Here is a 9,303-nt window from a genome sequence, read left to right on the forward strand (position 1 = left end):
TAGCAGGTGCTGGGGACCCTGCTGCTTCCAGGGCAATGAGATCAAGGCTGGGAGGAGGCAGCACAGGCAGTGGAGACTCTCCAGGTGCGGGCATCTTGTGCCTGGGGATTCCAGGGCTAAAAATGGGCATTATTTACGTGTCCCTACACCAAACAAGACCCAGCCTGGTCCCCAGCACCCAGGGGCTGCCTCNCCCGGGGCTGCCTTCCCGGACTGTCCAAGCCGCCTGGACTGGGCTCCAGGCTGTGTCCTCATGGGCTATGCCCTCATGAGACTCCTCTGGGGCCCCTACCTCCTCTGGGACACGGCCCCGCTGTAACACGCACCTGTGAGGCTCATCCCCAGACGGCGGCAAAGGTGCCCACGGACTGCGGCAGGAGGGCCTGCCATGCTGGGGGCTGCTTTGGATGTGGGGTCCTCTCTCTAGCATCTCTCCAACAGAATCTCATACAAGCCACAAATGTTAGCCACATGAACAATTTTATATTTTCTAGTAACCACATTTTTAAAAAGTAAGAAGAAACAATTGAAATTCATATAATAATATAATTTAACCCAATATCCCAAAATATTATCATTTCAACATGTAATTGATATAAATGATTCTTGAGGTATTTTCCTTTTTATAAATATTAGGTCATTGAAACCTGGTGTATATGTTTTTCACACGCAGCACATCTCCATTCTCACCAGCCAAGTGTCAAGCCACGTGTGGCCAGTGGCTACTGTATCAGGCCTCATAACTCTGTAAGATACATGATAGAAAATGTAAAGATGAAAGATTTTTCTTTTCTACATGGACTTCTCCCTGTAAGGGCCGGGAATCTCTTTCTGTCCCTTCTCCGTTCTGAAATTCAGCATCTGGGCTTCTTGGAGTCAAGAGCCGCTTGGATGGTGTTGGTGGACTGAATTCTGTGCGTCCCAAATTCATATGCTGAAGCCCTAAGTCCCTGTGTGATGGCATTTAGAGGTGGGGCCTTTGGGAGATGATGAGGGTAGATGAGGCCATGCTGGGGGCCCCCAAGAAGGGATTAGTGCCCTTGTGAGAAGAGACACCAGAGACCTCACTCACCACCTCTCTGCCCTGTGAGGACACAGTGGGAGGACAGCTGTCTGCAAGCAAGAGCTCCCATCAGAACCCAACCATGCTGGCAACCTCTTCTGAGGCTCCCAGCCTCCAGACTGTGAGCTATCAATGTCCATTGTTGTTAAGCACAAGTCCATTGTCAGGTTACGTACCCAGTCCTTGGTACTTTGTCGTGACTGCACAAGCCACTGAGACAGAGGGGGCACTGGGAGAGTCCAGGACTTACTGGTGACTCCCTCCCCACCCTCTCTAATTAGATTGAGGGGCAATGGCATTGTCTCCCTGTCCTGAGAGGACAGGCTGGCCTCTGCATGGCTGAAGACCTCCCCCCTGGATGACCGTGACCATCCTCAGGAGAGGGCTGCTTGCAGCCACTAGGAGCCAGCCTTGTCCTTCTGCCCCAGCGCAGGGAGCCCTCAGAGGCCTTGGATCCCTCCACTCTCTCCCTCTGCACCTGTTTCAGGTCATCATCCCTAAGCTCAGAGGGGGCTGCAATGTAGCCGGCAAGTATCCTGCATCTTCCCAGCCCACGTCCTCTCCTGCTCACGGCTTTTCCCAGCTCCCAACCCTCGCCCTCCGCTTCTCTGCAGTGCTGACTTGGTGCCTGTATCACTGCAGAAAGCAGAGAAAGTTCACTGCTGACACCTGGGCCCATCTCTCCTCCTGGTACTACACACTGACCTTGACCTTGACTTGTGCCAGCCCCTCCACTGGGGACCCCTCTCCCTGTGGAGGCCGCTGCTCCAGTCATTCTCCTCCTTCCCTTTCATCACCATTCCCAGCTCTCTGCAGGGTGTGCCCAGCAGCACGCACACCTGTGTTATTTCTCCCAGAGGAAAAAATAAGAAAAATTTCGACAANCAAGAAAAATTTCAACAGGTTATCAGGACAATTATACGGGGAGAAATTGTCTTTTCAACAGATGGTTCTGGGACAGGAGTATAACCACATGGAAAAAGTGAAGTTGGACAACCCCCTGCCTTATACCATAAAAAAAAATTAACTCAAAATAGATCATTTCATAGATGGAAACATGGGAATAACTCTTTATGATGTGATAGTGGTTTCTTAGATATGACACAAAACACAAATGACCAAAAAAATAGATAAATGGGATTTCATCAAATTAAAAACTTTTATTCTTCACCATCCACAAAGTGAAAAAAAATACACGATGGGAGAAAATTACAAATCAGGTATCTGATAAGGGACTAGTATCTAGAATATATAAAGAACTCTCACGCTCAACAATAAAGAGACAAACAACCCAGTTCAAAAATGGGCGAAGGATTTGCATAGACATTTCTCCAAAAATGATATTCAGATGGCCAGTAAGCACACGAGAAGGTGCTCAACATCATTAGTCAGCAAAACCACAGTGAGATGCTGCTTTTTTTTTCTACTCTGATGGCTAAAATTTAAAAAAGGCAATGACAAGCATTGATGAGGTTGGGAAGAAATCGGAAACATTATACGTTGCTGGTGGAACGTAAAATGGTGCAGCCACTTTGCAAGACAGTTTGGCAGCTCCTCAAAATATTAAGCACAGAGTTACCATATAAAGAAGCAATTCATGTTCTAGGTACGTACCCCAGAGAACTGAAAACATGTCCACAAAAACCCTGTATATGAATGTCCATTAACACCTTTTTTTGTAACAGCCAAAAAATTGTTACCAACCTAGATGTCCATCACGATGTGGTCTATATATTGTATAAAACATGCAAAGCGATATTATTCAGCAATAAAAAGGAATTATATTCGGATACATGCAACGACATGAACCAACTTGGAAAGATGCTAAGTGGACACAGCCAGTCACAAAAGAGCACACGGTAAAGGATCGCACTTGTGTGAAATGTCAGAACAGGCAAATCCGTAGAGACTGAAGGGACATGGGTGGTGGTCCGGGACTGAGGGAGGGGAGAACAGGCAGTGAGCTCTCACGGGTGTGGGGTTTCTGTCTGGGGTGATGAAAATCCCCTGCAGTTAGGTAGTGGGATGGTGCACAGTCTTGCGAATACACTAACGATCGCCGAATGGCAAACATTAAAGGGTGGATGGATTTTATGGGATGTGAATTTTATCCCAAAAAAGCTGTTTCAAAAGCAACTTTTCCATCTCCAGCCCTCGCTCCATGTCTCTTTTGCCCTCTGAAGTGACATTCCTCGGCTGATTCGCCAGTGTGGCTCCTGTTCTCTGGGTGCTTTCCAGCAGCCCCTGCTCCCACCACCCCACTACATGGTCTCCGATCATGGTGGCCTCCTTGTAGGCGACCACCACACCTGACGTCCGCGTTACTGAACACAGGCTGGTTCTTGGTCCTCTTGCCAACCGACCACCCCCTGGGCGGCATCTGGCAGGCTGCCCCCTTATGCTCACCGCTGCTGCTGCCCTGGCCGGCTGCTCCTCCTTCTCCACCCTTGCAGCTCCCACATTCCGTCTCTCTCTTCCCTCAGCCCAGACTTCCCTCCTGGCTCCAGTCCCTCCCGCACCACTGCCTGCTCGGTCTCCACCTTCACACTCGGAATCTGAGCTCGTGGCCACCGCCCAGCCAGCCACCATCCTGCCAGCCACAGGGGGCCAGCCCACAGCCAGCCCTCTGCTCAGGCCAGGACCCCTCCCCCTCTGCTGGGAATCAGCCCCCGGGGGCCTGGGGGGCTTTCAACACCACCTGGGAAGGTGGCGATCAGCAGGTGACCTCGGCCTTGTCACCCCCACTAGCAAAGAAATCTAATCAAACCAAGATGTTGGTAATCACCCATCAAATCCACAAAGGCTTAAGACACTATCATCCTATTTCTTGGTGAGGGTGCAGTGAGATGTGTACCCCAAACCCCAAACCCCGTGGCAGGGAGAGTGAGTTATCAACATCACTGTCTAGAATGAATTATGACTGAATATAAGAACCTTGAAAAATACTGCATACTTCTTAACTCAGGATTTCACCCTGAGGAGTCTATCAAAAAGTCTATGAGAGTCTAAAATACGAACAGAATGTTAACACAAAACTGTTCACTGCAGCAGTGAAAACCACAGCAGGGAAAGAGCTAAGTAGGACGGCATAGTATACAGCCATGACACATGTTTACAAGGAATTTTAAATTAAATCACAAATATTTTTTTAATTTTAATTGGTAAAAGCATTCAAAGAGGTCTAAATAGGAAGAATGTAAATATGCTGGAAATGTGCATACATAGCATTAGAAGGTTTACAGGATACATACTGAATGTGTAAAGACTTCCTAGGTGGTAACATTTGTAGTAGTTTCATTATCCATTACTCGATTGTTCTAAGCTTTCATCAATAAATGCTGGCAAATGGAAATGTTTTTCAAAGACTATTTAAAAACCACGTTAAGGCTGCCTCTGGTGAGGGTCCTGGTGCAGAATTCATGCTGGAGGAAGCCTTGCTTTTCCATTTGTACCATCCTGAGTCTTCTAAGTTTTGCTCCAGGCTGTTGTTATCTATTCAAAAATGAATAAATAAATAGTTTGCAAAGGATACACAGAGTAAAAATACTAAAACCACAGAGCCGAGAGGAGAGCCTGAGGGGAAAGCCAGAAAGTGCTTTCACCTCCTGGGGGAGACAGGACTCCAAGTCTGGCCTGCCCTCTTGGGCCCACCACCCATCACAGTCACCCCAGGACCCAGCTGGTCCAGGGTGGCTTCACTCAGCAAGGCCTGCTCCGTCTGACCTGAAACTGGTCAGGAGTTGGGTCGGGGTTTTTCCCAGGAATAAAGGCAGGCAGGCGAAGGGAGGGACTTCAGGGGACATCACTGCAGGACCTCTGAACTAGGACCCCATGTCCCCTGGGTGTGGAACAGTTGGGCCCAACACATGAGCAATGAATGGGTGAGGCTTCCCCCAACTCCCCAATCACCTTCCATGAGTTGGGAGAACCGTCTAAACGGCCCACCACCATGTGGGTCAGCAGAATCCTCTAAATGAGACCCCCGGAGAACCTTTGCAGTCAATGTACTGAACCTTAGCCTTTGAGGTACTTTACCAGAGTCACCAGCAGCTGCTTCTTCACAAACTCATTGTCCATGACCTGCTTGGTCAGCTCCACAGTGTCCTTCCACTTCAGGTCCCTGAGGATGGCGGTGGCTTCATTATACAGCTTTTGCTTCGCATCAGGGGGCAGCTCCATTATGATCTGAGGAATCGGCTTAAATTGTCCGATCGTCATCCATGTATCTAATAGACCCCCAACAGCCCGCCCTAGAAAACAAGGAAGGTTCAATTAGTTGGGCGATATTCATAAATCATGGCCTCAGCCTCTTGCTGAAAGCACGTCCACCGCCATGACAAATGGGCACATTCGTGTTCGGGCCAGAACGGGCTCGGCTTTGTGCCTGCTCCACCCCATGGTATGGGGGGCAGGGGATTACGGGGTCTACAGTTCATTTGGTTCAGATATTGACACCCCAATGTGCCTTCCCTGAGCTCTGCACTCACAGATGCAGCGCGAAGCCTCTCTCGCCGCACAGCTGTGCTAACAGAAATCTTCTCCAGGGCCTGCAGGTTTCCTGCTTCCCACACACACTCTCCCCATAATGCAGAGAACGGAGACGCAAGTGCGTTTTCAAGGAGAACCATCTCAGTGGTGAGGCTGAGTTGTCTCCATGATATGCTCTTTGCCCCTGAACTTTGGAAATTTCCAGGGAAATCCCTTGGTTAAAGGACCCTGGGGACAGAGAAGGAGACCTTGACTCCGAAGCAAGGGTTTCTCCTGCCAGCCCTCCAGAGCTCTATGATGGTAACTACAAATACAACTTCCTCAATACTTCTCTTCCTGTGACCCCAAAAGCGCATAACCATTATTTTTAAGTGTAAATTTATTATCAAATTTAAGGTGTATGATTTTGGGACTTGAAGCCCTTATGTCAAAGGAAAGTTCTATGTGACCAGGTGGGTCCAGATCGGCTACAGGAAGGTGCCCTGGGGAAGGGGTCTCAAACTTAGGTGCCTTCAGGGGCCAAGCTGGTAGTTGAGAGGAGTGAAGAGGGCTGAGTGAGTCTGTGGGTGATGGAGAACTGGGTCGCTGTCTAAACAGGTGGTAGCACTATTGTTCAACAGAGTACTAGAAGTCCTAGTCTCAGCAATCAGACAACAAAAGGAAATAAAAGACATGAATAGATTGGCAAAGAAGAACTCAAACTTTCACTCTTTCAAAATGTCATGATACTTTATGTGATAAACCCAAAGACTGCACCCCAAAATTGCTAAAACTCATACAATTCAGCAACATGGCAGGATACAAAATCAATGCATTGAAATCACTTCCATTTCTATACATTAACAACAAACCTGAAGAAAGAGAAATTAAGGAATTGATCCCATTTACAATTGCACCAAAACCATAAGATACACAAGAATGAACCAAACCAAAGAGGTAAAGGATCTGTACTCTAAAAACTATAGAACACTTATGAAAGAAATTGAGGAAGACACCAAAAGATGGAAAAACATTCCATGCTCATGGATTAGAAGAATAAATATTGTTTAGATGTCTATGCTACCTAGAGCAATCTACACATTCAACGCAATCCCTATCAAAATACCACCAACATTTTTCAGAGAGCTGGAATAAACGATCCTAAAATTTGTATGGAACCGGAAAAGACCCTGAATAGCCAGAGGAATGTTGCAAAGAAAGCCAATTCTGGGGGCATCAGAATGCCTGACTTCAAGCTCTATTACAAGGTTGTGATCATCAAGACAGCATGATGCTGGCACAAAAGCAGACACATAGATCAATGGAATGGGATAGAGAGCCCAGAAATGGGCCCTCAATTCTATGGTCAACTAATCTTTGACAAAGCAGGAAAGAATATCCAATGCAAAACAGTGTCTTCAATCCATGCTGCTGGGAAAATAGGACAGCCACATGTAGAAAAATGAAACTGGACCATTTTCTTACACCATACACAAAGGTAAACTCAAAACAGATGAAAGACCTCAATGTGAGACAGGAATCCATCAAAATTTTAGAGGAGAACACAGGCAGGAAACTCTTTCACCTCGACCACAGCAACTTCTTTCCTAGACAAGTCTTCAAAGGCAAGGAAATCAAAAGTAGAAATGAAGTATTTGGATTTCATCAAGATAAAAAGCTTCTGCACAGCAAAGGAAACAGTCAACAAAACTAAAAGACAGCCGACAGAATGGGAGAAGGTATTTGCAAAGGACAATATCAGGTAAAGGGCTGATATCCAATATCCATAAAAAATTCATCAGACTTAACACCCAAAGAACAGATATGATCCAGTCAAGAAATGGGCAGAAGACATGAACAGATATTTCTCCAAAGAAGACATAGAAATGGCCAACAGACACATGAAAAAGTGCTCCACGTCACTCGGCATCAGGGAAATACAAATCAAAACCCCAAGAGATACCACCACCAGTCAGAATGGCTAAAATTAACAAGACAGGAAACAACAAAAGCTGGAGAGGATGTGCAGAAAGGGGAACCTTCGTACACTGTTGGTGGGAATGCAAGCTGGTACGGCCAGTGTGGAAAAACAGTGTGGAGTTTCCTCAAGAAGTTAAAAACAGAGCTACCCTATGACCCAGCAATTGCACCACTGGGTATTTACCCCGAAGATACAGATGTAGTGAAAAGAAGGGGCACCTGCACCCCAATGTTCATAGCAGCAATGTCCGCAATAGCCAAACTGTGGAAAGAGTGAAGTTGTCCATCAACAGATGAATGGATAAAGGAGAGGTGGTGTATATATACAATGGAATATTACTCAGCCATCAGTAAGGATGAATACTTACCATTTACATCAACGTGGATGGAATTGGGGGATATTATGCTAAGTGAAATAAGTCAATTGGAGAAAGACATTTATCATATGGTTTCACACATATGTTGAATATAAGAAACAGGGCAGACGACCATAAGGGAAGGGAGGGAAAATTGAATGAGAAAAAATCAGAGAGGGGGCACACCATGAGAGACTCTTAACTATGGGAAACAAATTGACCTTCAAGGAAAGGTAGATGGGGGGGTAACTGGGTGATGGGCATTTATGAGGGCACGGGTTGTGACGAGCATTGGGTGTTCTATGCAACTGATGAATCGTTGAACACTACACCTGAAACTAATGGTGTACTATGAGTTTGCTAATTGAAATTAAATAAAAATTTTAAATAAAGGGGCGGTGGCTCCCTTTTGCCAGCCCACTGAAGCCACATAGAATGCCAGATCTATATCTTTTAAAAGTCCCATGATTTTAAAATACCGATGATCAGATATTAATGGAGGCAGCCCGGCTGGACTTAGTAACTCTCTCTGAAAGAGCAGAGCGTGGAAAGGGGGACACTAACTTCACAGCTAAGAAAGCTGGCACAGACCCCCCTAACTAGATGATTAAGGTGGACATCACCAGGGAGGCCTGTGGATGTCACACGTCCCTGGAATGGTGCTATGAGACACACGTCCACCTGTGTCCTCAGTAAGCTTTCCAAAGGTCCCTAACCCCGGGCTAAGCATGAGAAATCCCTCAGGCAGACCCAGACGGAGAGGCATTCTACAAATACCTGCCCAGTACTCCTGAAGGCCATGAAAGCAAAGTCCGAGCAGCTGTCACAGACCCGGGGAGACGATGCAGGCATGAGGATTAAATGCACTGTGATAGCTTGAGCTGGATTCTGGGACAGGAACACATCAGTAATGCAAAAACTGGCAAAGTACAAATAAAGCCCTGGGACAGGAACACATCAGTAATGCAAAAACTGGCAAAGTACAAATAAAGCCTGGAGACCAGTTAGTAGTGATGCATCAGTGCTGGTTTCTTACTTTGACAAGGGCACCTGGTAACACAAAATGGTAACGTCACGGGAACAGAAGCGGTGAGGGATACATGGGAGTTCTCTGCACGGTCTCGCCAGCTTGTCTGTAATTCTACTACTATTCCAGAATAAAAGGTTCCAACAGGCAGTAAAGCCTGCACCTTCTCCAGAAGACGGGTGTGGAGGCATCTGGAAGCACACAGCTCATCTGGGGCTGAGCCCAGGCCAGCATCGGGCCCTGGAGGCTGAACACTGCCCCTGGCCACCCTTCCCCTCCGCTCCAAAACAGGGAGGATTCGGGGGGGGAAAACCAGTCATTTACAAGTTTTACTGAACTTTTCCCCACGACACCCACGAAGTGTTAGAGCCGAGAGTTGCCCTCATCTGCACTAAACCGTTAGGAGAACC

The 9,303-nt window shown here is 47.0% G+C and overlaps 1 long non-coding RNA gene across 1 annotated transcript; it reads right to left on the minus strand.

Moving 5' to 3' along the window:
- Positions 1 to 4,185: 4,185 nt before the first annotated feature.
- Positions 4,186 to 8,805, minus strand: LOC117795271. Its single transcript, XR_004619186.1, has 3 exons — positions 8,644 to 8,805; positions 5,099 to 5,313; positions 4,186 to 4,555 (listed from the first exon to the last, which is right to left on the minus strand). It is a non-coding gene; the product is annotated as an uncharacterized LOC117795271 (long non-coding RNA).
- Between the last annotated feature and the right edge of the window lie 498 nt (positions 8,806 to 9,303).

Source organism: Ailuropoda melanoleuca, chromosome 12, assembly GCF_002007445.2.
Source record: "Ailuropoda melanoleuca isolate Jingjing chromosome 12, ASM200744v2, whole genome shotgun sequence".
Classification (NCBI taxonomy): domain Eukaryota; kingdom Metazoa; phylum Chordata; class Mammalia; order Carnivora; family Ursidae; genus Ailuropoda; species Ailuropoda melanoleuca.